A 14,635-nucleotide genomic window follows, 5' to 3' on the forward strand; every position below is an offset into this window, starting at 1 on the left:
CAGTTACCAATGGAATCGTATGTTCTGACATGGATGGTGCTGAAATGGAAAAATACAAGTTAAAAAGAAAGTTAGTCAAGTGCAATTTGTTTTTGTTATATGATAGTATTGGAGGAAGCTACGTTTCATTTGGTATACTTACAGTGAAAATAACAAGATAACCACAGCGTTCTGAGTTACTGGAATCGAAGTTCCACTCTTTATTCAAACACGTATAAGTTTAATGCACATGGATAAAACAGTACAGGTAAAGAAGTGTGAAGTATCACTTTAGATTTACTTTCTTCCTTGATAATCCAAATAAAGATATTTACTTATCATATCTTATGACAACCAAATACACTGACTGTGTTTTCATATCAAATCAGGATGATCATTTGACGCATCACGTGACTGACCACCATTACAGCAGATATATATATTTGTAACAAGACAAAAGGCAAAAGTAACGAGTTCTCAGACTTCCAAGGATGTAGGATTGTCGACACTGACTTACTAGCAATTTGTAAACTGAATACTGTTTATATGTTTCACTATTCAAAGAAATCTGTAATTAGTGTCTAAATGAACTACAGAATACGAACTACGAAAGAGAATATATTGGAAAACTATCGGTAACAATTCAAAGGTAAAGTACATGGACGGTCTTTTTATTGTAAACTAATGTAAAACTCTGTTCGAGTCAACCAGTTTTTTATAAAATAGTCAAGGTTTAAATAATACAACAATACTAGGAGGAGGAAAATACTTATGGCATACAATTACTGGTCCAAAAACTTACTTCAGACAACAGAAAAGCTCAAACTGTGAACAGTGAATTAGTGGGAATGATAGACGTGGTTTGGTGAATCATGTTTTACCTAAGTTACTATGAGTGGTGAAATGGTAAGATATTTATTATTTAGAATAGAAAATAATGTCCACAATGCACCGGAATATTATAAGAGATCGGGTATTCACACATTACTACATTTTTTACCTTCATGAATAAGGGATTCAAGAAATTTAACAGGAAGAAAGAACAACACGCGTCAACACAAACATCGTCACAGTAATATTTTTACATCACGACATTTTGTCACCAACCTTTCCCCACTTATTATCTCACGTTAAAGGTACGTTTTACGTTATGTAGCATAACTTACTTTTCCTTGGAGAAGGAACGTATGTTTCTTCCTCCGTTCCTGGTTGACTTGGATCTAAGAAAAAAGCTTGAAATGTTTACAATGTTAACTTTGACAATTAAAAATAAAATAATGGATGAAGTATATAATAACTAATTTATTGCTTAGTTTGTTCGAAACAGTTTTTCCTTTTTCGATTTATTTAAAAATTATAATTCATAAATACTGATCACACATATAAACGCTTTGAAGGAAAGCACAACTTACAACATAGGTTAAGTCTCAGTGTGAGTCCTTCAGGACATTGGTAGTTTTCACTCGGTTGTACGCATGCTAAAATAAAGTATAAGATGGTTCGTAGTTCAAGTATTGTTGACATAAGAAATAATATTTTTGCACTGTTTATTTGTAATTTAGCACAACACTATACCATGGGCCATCTATGCTCTGCCCATCACGGATATCGAAACCCGGTTTCTAGCATTGGAAGCACGCAAACAGTTTCCTGGGCTACTTGGGGAATTTTTTGACCTGATATGACACTTTAGGCTCATAACAAATTATTAACTACTTTTTTTCGTGAAAGCTCATACATTGGAAATCCTGTAAGGTATAAACGAAATCTAACAAATATAGTTGATGGCTTATTTTGCTCTTTATCTATTGTATCGTAAGTCACAGGAGGTTTCAAATCTACGTATTTTCACAATTAATAATAAATAAGGATTTACAATGCTAAAGTTAAGGGTTAGATTTCCCCTCGGTTGGTACAGCGGATATCCCTTTGTTGCTTTGCTATATGAAAAACGCAAATTTTGGTAATTAAAGGCCCGGCATGGCCAGATGTGTTTAGGCATTCGACGTGTAATCTGAGGGTCGCAGGTTCGAATCCCCATCACACCAAACATGTTCGCCCTTTCAGCCATGGGGGCATTATAACGTGACGGTCAATCCCACTATTCGTTGGTAAAAGAGTAGCCCAAGAGTTGGCGGTAGGTGGTGATGATTAGCTGCCTTCCCTCTAGTCTTACACCCAGATCAGAATTAAAGATATGCTCAGTAACAGATATAGTTAATCAAATGAGCTCTTCAAACTTTCTTATTTCAAATGATAAGAATGTATCGTTTCATCGCTTTGATGAGAAAAGTGGCTAAACAATGTCTCTGAATACCAGAACTTACTGTGTGTTTGTAACAAAAGAAACATTTTTCTCCTATAACACTGTAGCATTTTGTAATTTCAAGCTTTTCACAGACAATTAAAGAAATCATTCAACACTTTTTATGTTTTAAAATTATTTGTTCTATGACTTGCAAAGAAAACAATAAAACCTTTCTCATTTCTAACATAAGGTTATCTCGTTTTCTGACTTCACGGAATGTCTAATTTCATTAAATGTGTAATGCTATTGATTAAATTTATCCATATCTATGTATGTATTTAGTTATTGTATATAATAATAATAAATCAAAATTATTTCGTAATGATAAATTTATATCTGCATACAAGTTTGATTTTCAACATTTTAATACCTCAGGCTTAACGCGGAAACAATGGCGGTGAGCTGTATGTTGGTAGTAGGAAAGGTGATTTCATGGATTTTGGAAAATTAATGTACAATCATTAAATATATATCGAACTTATAACACTTTACATAAATTGCAGTAAAAATGGATAAATGCGATTCATAATTTAAAGTTTTTTTAACTTCTAAACACTACCGAAATCGATTCTTATAAGCATTTACCTTCCAAGAAATGAGTGATGAAAATTGGATTGTGTGCTTTTATCTCCCAGTTTCTTGAGTATTCAATAACGCACTTATACACACCGGTATCAGAAAAATCAAATTTATAAATCATTAAATCTCCAGTGGCTTTGTTTACCCGAATTTTATCATCGTCTGTTGCTATTCCACCATAGGGGCCAAACCAATAATACTGGAAAACATCAATGGTATAACTTTTGATTCCAATGCTGTCAGGAACACACGGAATCACCTGTGGGGCGCCAAGTACAATATTTTCAGGTTTAAGTTTTATGTGTCCAGGCATTGCTATTATTACAGCATATAATGCTATAAAAATCAATGTTTTGAAAAAGAACTTCACCATCTCTATATCTTAAAGTCTGCTTGCAGTAGTAGCTTGAACGTTTTACAAAATGTCTCCTAATTGTCTGTGTCGCTGAGATACTGTTTCATTGTTAATATTACAAATATTGTAAGCACGTAAGAACCACAAACAATATGTTATAAAAGTTCCGGAGTTCCGGATTAAACACTAAAAGCTGATAATAGTTACGGATTAAATGCTAAAAGCTGACAAAGTACAGAAACTAAAAGGTGTGAAATTTATGATGAGGCAACAGAAACCATAATTCCATTTTTACACATCTTTGATTTGAATTTAAAATATATAAATTCAAAAATGTGTGAAAAAAACGTCTGGTGTTTACATTATTTTTATCACAAAATAAGATATTGTTGTTTCACATCATGCTTAGAGGCAACAAAGAAACACCACAACTATATATCATAAAAGTTACGGAGTTCCGGATTAAACACTGAAAGCTGATAAAGGTTACGGAGTTACGGATTAAACGCTAAAGGCTGACAAAGTACAGAAACTAAAAGGTGTGAAATTTATGATGAGGCTACAGAAACCACAGTTCCATTTTTAAAGAGCTTTGATTTGAATTTAAAATATACAAATTGAAATATGTGTGAAAAACATCTAATGTTTACGTTATTTTATTACAAAATAAGACATTGTTGTTTCACAATAATATTTGCTAAATAATCACAATTATTGTTGTGAAAATAGTTCAAACAACTCGCCTGGCAGGTAAATTACACATACGGAATTTAAAAAGTTTCTATTCTTCCCTTATGTTTCCCCAATTTGAGTTAAAATATTAAAAAATAAAAGCATCATAAACAAACTGTTTACATACTGGTTGGAACAGAATTACAAGAAAAAGAAATTTGTTTATTTTCTCCCATGAAGATACCTAGGGGGCTGAATATAAAAATCGTAGAGTTAATAACATCAGAGGCCTAATATCAATGTCTTTTCACGAGTACAATCAATTGTGATCATACTCTATCAGTTTAGAAAACGTCGTCACCGTAAGATTCGTTGCTGTGACAAGTTGCTTATATAAATATTGTGTTTGGTCGTCGGCAGTGGATAGGACAAAGTATCGTTGATATAATATTTGTACATGTTTGTGTTTGAAAAATTCGTGAGTGCTTACGAAGCACATGAGGTTGATGTAGCACAGAGTGCCGGTTTTGTAACTGTGGCTGGAGGTGCAAGCAACCCTGTTTATGGAATTATCTGCAATTATTCAATGAGAGACTGGTCGTTCTGTGAGTCAGTCACTTTCTCTTGAAGTTATTCACCTCATGAACAATCTGAACCTGTTCATTTCGAGAAAGATTTTTATAGCCTTTTTCCACCACAGGATTTTCTCATGTTTCCCTGTACACCTCCTGCAGAGTCAGCTCGGTCTAATATTGCGTATTCAGGTATGATTTCTCAGGTATGTGATGTTTTATCCCTTTTTATGATTTCCTACAATCCTCATCCTTTTTTGTTGTATGATAGTTCTCAGTTCTTCTTTACCATATTTAGTTTTCCCACTTTCTTTGGATATTAGGGTTCATACAAAGCATTTTACTTCATAATTGGTTGAGAGTTCCAGCATGTCTTGCTTCCTATGTGCTGTGGACAGTTTGTTTGACGAACCAACAAGTAGCCTATCCGTTGTAAGACTCACAGGTGTTGGAATCTATTTTGCCATTTGGGAGTACCCCCTGACTTCCAGTGCTTTTAACCCATGCCTCTGTATTATCCTTACTTTTGTGGTATTTATCTACCATACATTTACTTTCAGGTACTCTGTACGAAAGTCCTGAGGTATTTGAGGAACAGCCTCTCCTTTGTTACTTCTAAGATAACTCATTTTTCATTCTCTACTCTCACCTTGCATACATAATTTTTCTGTTGTTGAAACATACTGGGTCAAAATGCAGCCTTCTGTCAGATTTATTTGCTGCCCACTTAGGAAATCATGTGTAGCTCTGTTTCTTAGTATATTTTCAAACGTATTCCAGACCCTTTGGAAATGTATGCTGGGGACACCTGCATCAACACTCTACCCTTTCATTTTTGGTAGCACATTTGCCACAGTTGGAATCAAGACAAGCCCCTGTTCCTGTTTCCCATCCTAGTGCTCCCCAGCTTTTACCTGTTCCTCTTTCCAGGTGTTTTTTTCAGTGTAGATCATCATAATATCAACAGTACCAGTTGATAACTGGATGGGAGCTCAGTTGTGTGACTTTCTTCCCCTTGGCTGTGTTTCACCACAGATTGGTGGATTATTTGGACATGTCCTATGCTTCCTTTACCTTCCTCTTTTTATCACAGATATCCATTTCTTTCCTTCCTCAGGATCCCATTAACAGCCAGCTTCTGTTGGAGGTAGTTCAAGACCTTCTGTCCAACAGAACATTGAATCTGGAAATCATCTCTTTCACAGTTTCTATTCCAGCTGTTTGTTGTTGTCATTAAAACTGAAGACTGGCTATCTGTCATAGTCTTTCAATCAGTTTCTCAGTCTCCTTTTTTTGTTTTATAATATAGAGTAAAAGCAAAAAACACAAGTTTTTGCACATTGTAGTGAACATGTTTGACTTCCTCCTTCAATTATACTTTATCTGTATTGTGGAGGCAGGGCTGAATTATTTATTAGGCACAGTGCCTAGGGCCTATGAAAACTATAGGTCCATGAAAATTTCCCTTAAAAGTTAATTTTTGGTTTAACTTATATGGCTGGTAGGGCCTACAAACAGTAGGTGCCTACGTCCTACAATCGTCTTGATACAGCATGGTGGAAGAACTTGGGATTGTTATGGTTCTTTCCCATCAACTGTCTTTTGTGTAGCTTATTCTGAAGATGTTATTTGTCTTAGGTTGGTTCTGGTTATTTTTTCTCTCATACACGTTTTTTCAATCCAGGTCATCAGGTTTTCTAAGTTGATATACCATTTTGAATTCTTAACATACGCTCTCTTCAGGAGTCAGGGGTTTGATATCCCTTCTGGTCTCATTAATTTTAGGTGAAGATGGTATGATCCTCATTCTACACCCACCCTCTCTATCTGTGTCAGTTTCCAGCAGCACAGATTTTGGATGTCGTTGTCAAGCACAGTCCATCATGCCTTAGCCACTTTGTGTCTCGGGACACTTCCATTTTTCCCCAATACTAATTAGATTTACTTCTCAGTTTTTGTCTACCAGAATATACAACACATTTCCCAGATTGGTGAAGAGTATGGCTGGTTTAGAAGTAGTATAGTCTCCCACATCATATCTACATATCTGATTCTTTAGACTCAAGGTGTGCCTTTGTACTCTTTCAAAGGGTGCTTCTTTTCTTCCCTTGCACCAATTCAGTGTGTGATTCTATCTGATTATATAAGTACAGCTAATGTACCATATTAGAAGTTAGTTTTTCTATACATAAAATGTACTTCCTCTCCACTCAAAATGAGTGATTCAATTCTCTACCAAAACTCAAAACAGTAATTTGATAGAACTGAATAGAGAAAGTTACACGTATAATGAGTGAATAGCACTTTCCTTTGTGGAGGATTATTCATGATAATTTGCATGAGGGACATTAAAATGAGTCATTTCCAAAGGAAGGGAGGAAAAAGGCTTGTGGCATGTTTTTCTTTCTTTTTCTTCACATAGAGGGCAGCACTAAATGAGACTAGTTATATGAAATACATTTTCAGTATAGGAAACATAACTTTCACTGTTACCCTGCTTAATATCTTATTTTGTTGAAAATCACCTATATTTTCATGAAAATTGGGATCATCTAGAAATTTTTCCCTAGTATGTTTTCTTGGCCTCCATTAACAAGGCCTTATATCCAATTTTATATTGTAAGCCTTGATATGGATATGTCATCCAGTTGTAAAAGAGACCCAAGGCATCTCTCAGCCCTAACTTGTTAATTTGGAGGCCAGAAAAACATCCTGGACAGAGGGAAAAATTTCTAGAAGATCCCAAAAGATTAAAAGAGTCAGTGAGTTTAGTACAAAGGTAGATAAAAAAGATTGAAGTAGGCGATGCAACTTTGAACATTTTACAGTTTTAAGTCAGCTTTATCATACTAATAAGATATAGTGTATAATGTAAGACAGTAGTGAAAAGGAAAGGATGGTTTTCTGTGGACAAATATTTAGTCCCATCTCTTTAAGTAAAGTGTACCTGAATTCATCTTGACAGTGAGGATGAATCACATATATTAACCTGGTTCTGCTTGTGTTATTCAGTTGTTATAGTAGTGAGGTACAATTGATGCATAATGTAAATACTGTGGTTCCTGGGACACAAACAGCACAGCATAAAGATAGACTTTAATACAATAACAGTTTCCTTACTTGACTATTTTCCATATATTGTAACAAAGGTATTTCTGTTGAATTAGACAATGACTGAAGATGGAAATTGGTCATTTAGCAAACACATTATGCTATGATCTTTTTATGGATGATTTATGGACAAAATTGAATGTGCTTTTGTTGTTATTTTTTAAAGCTTTTAACATCTGGGGAAATAAGGTTAACACAGTATATGCAAATCAAGAAATTTGAAGAGTTTGGAAAATTTGTACCTTATGGACCATCACACTTTAATGTTATTACCTTAAAATTGAAACTGTTTATTTAAACCACATCTGAAACATAAAACCATTTTTATCAAAATATAATTTCAAAGATACCCAAGAATAATTAACTTCTTAAAGTTTTAGGTCAATTAGGAATTGTATTTTTTTTAATGAGATTTAGTTCTCTGTGAAGAGATTTATTTTTGTTGTTGATTAATTAATGAAATTCTTATTGTAGTTTTGTTCTTGTTTATTTTTCAGTTGTGTAAATAATCAGAATACTTAATACTTTTACATAGTATTATTTGTTTAAGGGTTCATTTATCTTTTAAGAACAACTTTCTGGTTTCCTGCTGCCCTTGGAACTATTTCATTGTAAATCATATTCAGTTTTGATGGCCATAATAATGCATTATTGCCTGAAAATACTTCTTTCATTGTAGTAAGTTTCTACAAAAGTTGATGAGGTCAATCTTATTCCACACATTTTGATAAACTTTTCACACAATCTCCACTGCATTTGGATGTTGGCTTTCTAGACTATGTTTAAGCAGATCAAAGACAAAAACGAAACAGCATTTTATGTTAAGGCCTTCAAAACATATGCAGATAATAATTATTCACTAATGGATATAAACTAAACTGAGTTCTTTTTTGTCTTCAATAGTGTTTGCTAATTCAGAACCTGTTTGAGGGTTTGAAGAAGGTGCACTCCAGATGTGCTTTGCTGATCTTAGGCAGGTTAGTAAACCTTTACAAAACTCTACTATTTAAGTTCATATTAAAAGATATTACAAGTAATGTAAACATTGCTTTTGGACTAAATACATTTTATGTGGTTGCTGTAGTATAGTTGTTAATATTGTATACGTATGTAACATAGGCATACATTATGTATATACATATGTAATTAACAGTTACATTATGGAAGACATTAAACCTTGTAGAATGATATATGCTCATAGGAAGAAAAGTATGCAACTCTCATGAAATGCTTTTCAAAAATGAAACTAGTTAATGAAATTATTTCCTTAAAACTTGATAACAAACTTTCATTAAAGTAAGTAGTTTCAGCAAAAGTTTTATTTTGTAAATATTTTTTGGATTTTTCTAATAAAAATTCATTATTTAATGTAGTTATTTACACTTGGACTCTGAGTAGTTCACATGCAAAGTAATTTTTACATAAAGTATAAAAATAATACTTTTTACCTTACCGTTTTTACATTTCATTTCCATAACCTCTAGAACCTCATAAATGAACATCACTTGCTGTTTTTTAAGGTAAATATTTTCACTTTATTTTCTCTTTCATGCACCGTATTACTAACTCTATTTGTCATCATCAACAGAGAGTGTAGGGAAATGTTTTTAAAATTAACAAAAATGTGTACATACCTTTTACATCTTTATAGAAATTTACTAATATAGTCATCTTTTTCACATATTCGTAATTTAACATCTTTATCTTTCCACGATATCCTCGTCCGTGGTGAAATCCTGCTTGCCACTTAGCACGAAAGGCTCAAAAGCGGGCCTGGGATACTTTTCGTAGATATCCCACACTTTCAAACCGGGTTGCTTTCCAACAGGCCCGTGAACATGCTAGGTGGGTAAGACGTCAAAGCCAGAAGGAATCTTGGATTAAGTTCACAACCAGCATATCTTCTACCACCAGTTCCAAGATCATATGGGACAGGATTCGAAAGGTTAATGGGCACTACAGTTCTGTCCCCCTCTCGATCTTACTCTCTGATTGTCAGGAGGTGACTGATGTTCAGAACATCGCTAACACTCTAGGTGAAAGCTTTTGCCGGGTATCTAGCACTACTGCTTGTTCCTCCACCTTCCTGGCCATCAAGACTCGGGCAGAGCGATCACCTCTTTCCTTTCGAACTGACTGTTTCTTTGACTATAATTGTCCCTTTACCCTGGTGGAACTAAAAATGGCCCTACATCGGTCTGCCAGTACGTCTGTTGGACCTGATGATATTCATTATGACATGCTGCACCATCTATCTCCTGCTTCTCTTGATGTTCTTCTGATTGTTTTCAACCGGATCTTGCAGGAGAATGTTTTTCCTGATGCCTGGCGCCAGGCTATTATTTTACCTTTCTCTAAGCCAGGGAAAGATCCCAAGATTCCTTCAAACTACCATCCAATTGCTTTGACGAGCTGTCTCTGTAAGACATTAAAAAGGATGGTTAATGCTCGTCTTGTTTGGTTCCTTGAATCAAACAACCTCCTCTCGCCCACCCAGTGTGGGTTCCGTCGACAGCACTCCACCACAGACCACCTAATTCGTCTTGAAACATCTATCAGAGAAGCCTTTCTCAACCGCCAACATCTTGTATCAATATTCTTTGACATAGAGAAGGCTTACGACATAACATGGAGGTATGGTGTTTTTCGAGACCTCCATACATATGGGTTACGTGGCCATCTACCCATGTTTATTAAAGAAAATTTAATGGACAGGAGATTCCAGGTTCGTGTGGGTTCGACACTTTCCCATTCTTTTGTACAGGAACTTGGAGCCCCTCAAGGCTGTGTATTGAGTGTTACACTCTTCAGTAAAAGATAAATGCCATCACTGAACAACTCCCTCTCACTGTTGCGAATGGGCTGCATGTCGACGACTTTCACATCTCATGTCAGTCGTCAAACATGAGATATATTGAGCGGCAACTACAAACCGCCTCAATAGTGTATGGAAGTGGACTCTGGCGAACGGCTTTAATTTCTCTCTCTCCAAAACTGTATGCATGCACTTTTGCCGTCGATGGGGTATTCACCCTGATCCTGAACTTCATATCGGTGAAGTTTTGCTGCCAGTGGTCCCGGAGACCAAGTTCTTGGGGCTTATCTTTGATCGTAAACTGACCTTTATACCACACTTAAAGCAGCTTTGGGTCAAATGCACAAGAGCACTGAACATCCTCCGTGTTCTCTCTTCTACCAGTTGGGGGGCAGATCGCTGTTCAATGTTAAAGGTATATCGTGCTCTTATTAGATCGAAACTCGATTATGGATCAATGGTCTATGGCTCTGCCAGACCCTCAGCGTTAAAGATGCTGGACCCCATTCATCACCAAGTACTTCGACTCTGCACTGGGGCTTTCCGTACCTCTCCAGTTCAAAGTATATACATTGAATCTCATGAACCTTCTCTACACCTTCGCTGTTTGCAACTATCTTTACAATATACTTCGAAACTTCATTCCTTACCAAAGCATCCCACCTGGAAATGTTTTTTCCTTCCTCGGTGGGCAGTACTTTTTCAGAACAGACGATCTGTCATTGCTCCGTTTGGCCTTCGCATCCAGGCGCAATTGGATGAATTGGGTCTGTCCTTGGATAACATTGCAGATTCCACAGGTTGGCCCATCCCACCATGGCTTATTACAGCCCCCAAATGTGACCTTTCTTTCAGTCACCTAAAAAAGGCAGATACTCCAGATTGGAAGTACCGTCTTTTATTCAATGAATATCTTTCAAACAATCATTCAGTTCCAATTTATGCAGATGGTTCCAAATCAGGTAATTCAGTGGGCTCTGCTATTGTTTGCTATGGGTCAGTAGTTGCGCGCAGAATTCCTTCTACAGCTTCTGTGTGCACTGCTGAACTGTATGCCATATCTCTTGCCCTGGATCATATTGCAGCTGAGCAGTACTCCAACTGCACTATTTATACTGATTCGCTTAGTTCTATACTTGCCTTGGAATCACTACACATTAGCTCACATCCTATTCTCGCTGATATTCGAAACTGACTGGCCCATTTCTCATAAGCAGCTACTTCAATCCAGTTTTTCTGGGTACCAGGCCATGTTGGTATTTGCGGGAACGAGCTTGCAGACATGCCAGCTAAATATGTCTGCTTCAGCACCATCACTCCTATGCTTATTCCGTACATGGACTATGGTATTGTCTTCAAGGCTCGGCTCCGTGCCAGCTGGCAGTCCACTTGGAGTGAGCAACGTGACAACAAACTTTTTCAAATCACAACCCAAAATTGGAATTTGGCCATCTAGCTTCCGTAAAGTTCGGAAGAAGAAAGTTGTTCTCACTAGGCTACGCATTGGTCACAGTTTTTTAACTCATCATTTTCTTTTATCTGGAACTGATGCACCAATGTGTAGTTTGTGTAACACTCAAATCACTATCAGCCACGTTTTACTTTCTTGCCATCATTACAATTCTCAACGACGGCAATATTTTAAACATATTTTTTTCCCAGGGTCAGTCTGTAACATTGGACAGAGTTATTGGTGATGGTGACTCTGTCCACCTTGATAATGTTTTTAATTTTTTAATGGCCATTAACCTTTTTAATCTCATTTAAGTGTTGCATATTTATTCATTACACCTTTTTAATTGTGGTTCCTTTTTTACAGTTTTAATCTCTCTCCTTCAATTTGACATTGGACAATGGCCAGAACATTAAATAACTCGACACCAGGACTGGAAAGGCCAACTTCAGGTGACTAACGCTACTGTTTGAACTACTCGTTAGTCGTTCTGGCGAGTTGTTATTATACTTTTGCTGCATATCATTTCACACTTTTACGACTTAACCTTTTAGTACTGGCCATATTGACTCATAACCCGGAACCAGGACTGGAAAGACCAACTTCAGGTGACTGACGGTGGTTTTTATACTTACCTGTTAGTCTTCCTGGCGGGTTATGATCATTACCATTCTGCTACAGGTAGTTCTTTACAACTTTGTTGACTGGATGTCAACATTGGTTTTTACGCCATTTTCTGTTTTAATTGCCGTTTTGCTTTTATCTTCAATTACTTTTACAAATTTTACTCCATTTACTTGTCTTTTATCTTTTTACTGAACATTTGGCTACTCATTGTTACGATTTTGCTATGTATCTTTTAAAACTTCTATTCTTTTACATTTTGATACTGGTTGCTATGACACATAACCCGGAACCAGGACTGGAAAGGCCAACTTCAGGTGATTGACGGTGGTTCTTGAACTTACCTGTTAGTCTTCCTGGTGGGTTATGATCATTACCATTTTGCTAGAGTAAATATTTTACAACTTTGAAGACTGGATGTCACCATTGGTTTTTACACCATTTTCTGTTTTAATTGCTGTTTTGTTTTTACCTTAATTTACTTTTACAAATTTTACTCCATTTACTTGACTTTTATCTTTTTACTGAACATTTGGCTACTCATTGTTATGATTTTGCTATGTATCTTTTAAAACTTCTATTCTTTTACATTTTGATACTGGTTGCTATGACACATAACCCGGAACCAGGACAGAAAAGGCCAACTTCAGGTGACTGACGGTGGTTCTTGAACTTACCTGTTAGTCTTCCTGGCGGGTTATGATCATTACCTTTTTGCTAGAGTAAATACCTTACAACTTCTTATACTCTGCCTTCTATCTTAACATTGTAGACTAGGTGTCAACATTGGTTTTACACTTTTTTGTTTTACCTTCATTTCCATTTATGTCTATCACTACATTTATTTATTTATTTTTTTATTTTTTACATTTTTACCGAATGTCTGGCGCAGATAGCCTCGCTGCTTTGTGCCATAAAACACTAAATCAATCAATCAATCAACATCTTTATCTTTTCATTCATAGTTTATTTTTAATTCTCCTTTAAATTCTTTGTCTCTTTATTCCGATATGTTAACTGATACCAATAGGTCTTTTATGAAGAAGTTATTTTGACAAATTCCCCACATAGGTGTGTTGCCAAAACAGGATGGCTGTTATAGATACCATCTTGTTTATAAAGATTTTACAATCCATGTGACAAGTTAAGCTTATATAAACCATTAAATCACTCAAATATGATTTTTAAAACATAAATTATATATAGTCAACTAAAATATAAAAATTAGATTTAAGTACAGTTCAACTATCTCTAACTATAGCATTTTGAGGTAACAAACTGCTGTAAGTGCTGTAGACAGTAGTACTGCAGGCTGTTACTTCAGTACAAAAACTGTACACCAATTTCATATTAACTGTTGGTGGAGTGGAGCGTACACTGAGCTCTTTATAACAGCTTTCTACACTTGTATTAACTAATTACTTGTACATCATAAATTTGTTTCCAAAGTTTCGAAGATTGGCATAGCACCATAAAAGGCTGTAAAATCTATTTCTCTTTTGCAGTGGATTCAGTTCTAAGACAGCATATATCGTATGTCTCAAAAGGACATGTGAAAATACATTGGCATCTACACAGTTGTGTGCATTGTGAGCTTATGTGTTTACAGTCAGTTTCTGTTAAATTGGAGATTTTTTTTATATAACTTGGATCATGTGACAAGCAAACTATTTATTTTAAATGTTTCTGTTGTAACAAAGAATTAAAACTTGGATAACATAAACATTAAATTATTTACTATAATGTTAATTTCATTCACATGCATGGATTGTAAAGATGTTTAATAAAATTTTGCACATAATTCAGTAATTTGCATATAAATTAATTTTAAAATGCTGCTGTTCTAATCAGATAAACGCGTGACTTTCAGTGTTATTTTGTTTATCAACACTACTCATCATTGAGTTTCTGATGTGAATACTTAAGACTATGTCATTTAAATGCTTCTGTGTGCATTTTAATGTGGAATTGTTTGCCTGTTGGCTTCAGTCAAGAACACTTTATGTATCTGGGAACCAAATATATACACGAGATTTACATTCATTGTCAGTGACATCCGTCAATGTATTTATGGCATTTGTACTTGTGATTATAAATATCACATATATGTTTGTAATTGATACATTTTTTGTTGACTTTGCTCTCTTGAACTACGAGTAATCCAGTT

At 35.3% G+C, this 14,635-nt stretch overlaps 1 protein-coding gene and 1 long non-coding RNA gene across 15 annotated transcripts in view; both read left to right on the plus strand.

The window, feature by feature from the left end:
• Positions 1 to 14,635, plus strand: part of LOC143243177 (uncharacterized) — a 386,181-nt gene that overhangs the window by 250,149 nt on the left and 121,397 nt on the right. The window lies entirely within an intron of this gene.
• Positions 4,160 to 14,635, plus strand: part of LOC143243181 (uncharacterized) — a 188,717-nt gene continuing 178,241 nt past the window's right edge. For 2 of the 7 annotated variants that reach the window (XR_013024144.1, XR_013024145.1), the window contains exons 1-3: positions 4,160 to 4,657; positions 8,480 to 8,553; positions 9,061 to 9,096. This is a non-coding gene — a long non-coding RNA (uncharacterized LOC143243181). Of the gene's footprint in view, positions 4,672 to 8,479; positions 8,554 to 9,060; positions 9,097 to 12,210; positions 12,953 to 14,635 lie in introns of those variants that run through there. The other 5 variants (XR_013024143.1, XR_013024141.1, XR_013024142.1 and 2 more) reach the window with 4 other exon arrangements.

The sequence above is a fragment of the Tachypleus tridentatus genome, unplaced genomic scaffold (genome assembly GCF_004210375.1).
Source record: "Tachypleus tridentatus isolate NWPU-2018 unplaced genomic scaffold, ASM421037v1 Hic_cluster_2, whole genome shotgun sequence".
NCBI lineage: Eukaryota > Metazoa > Arthropoda > Merostomata > Xiphosura > Limulidae > Tachypleus > Tachypleus tridentatus.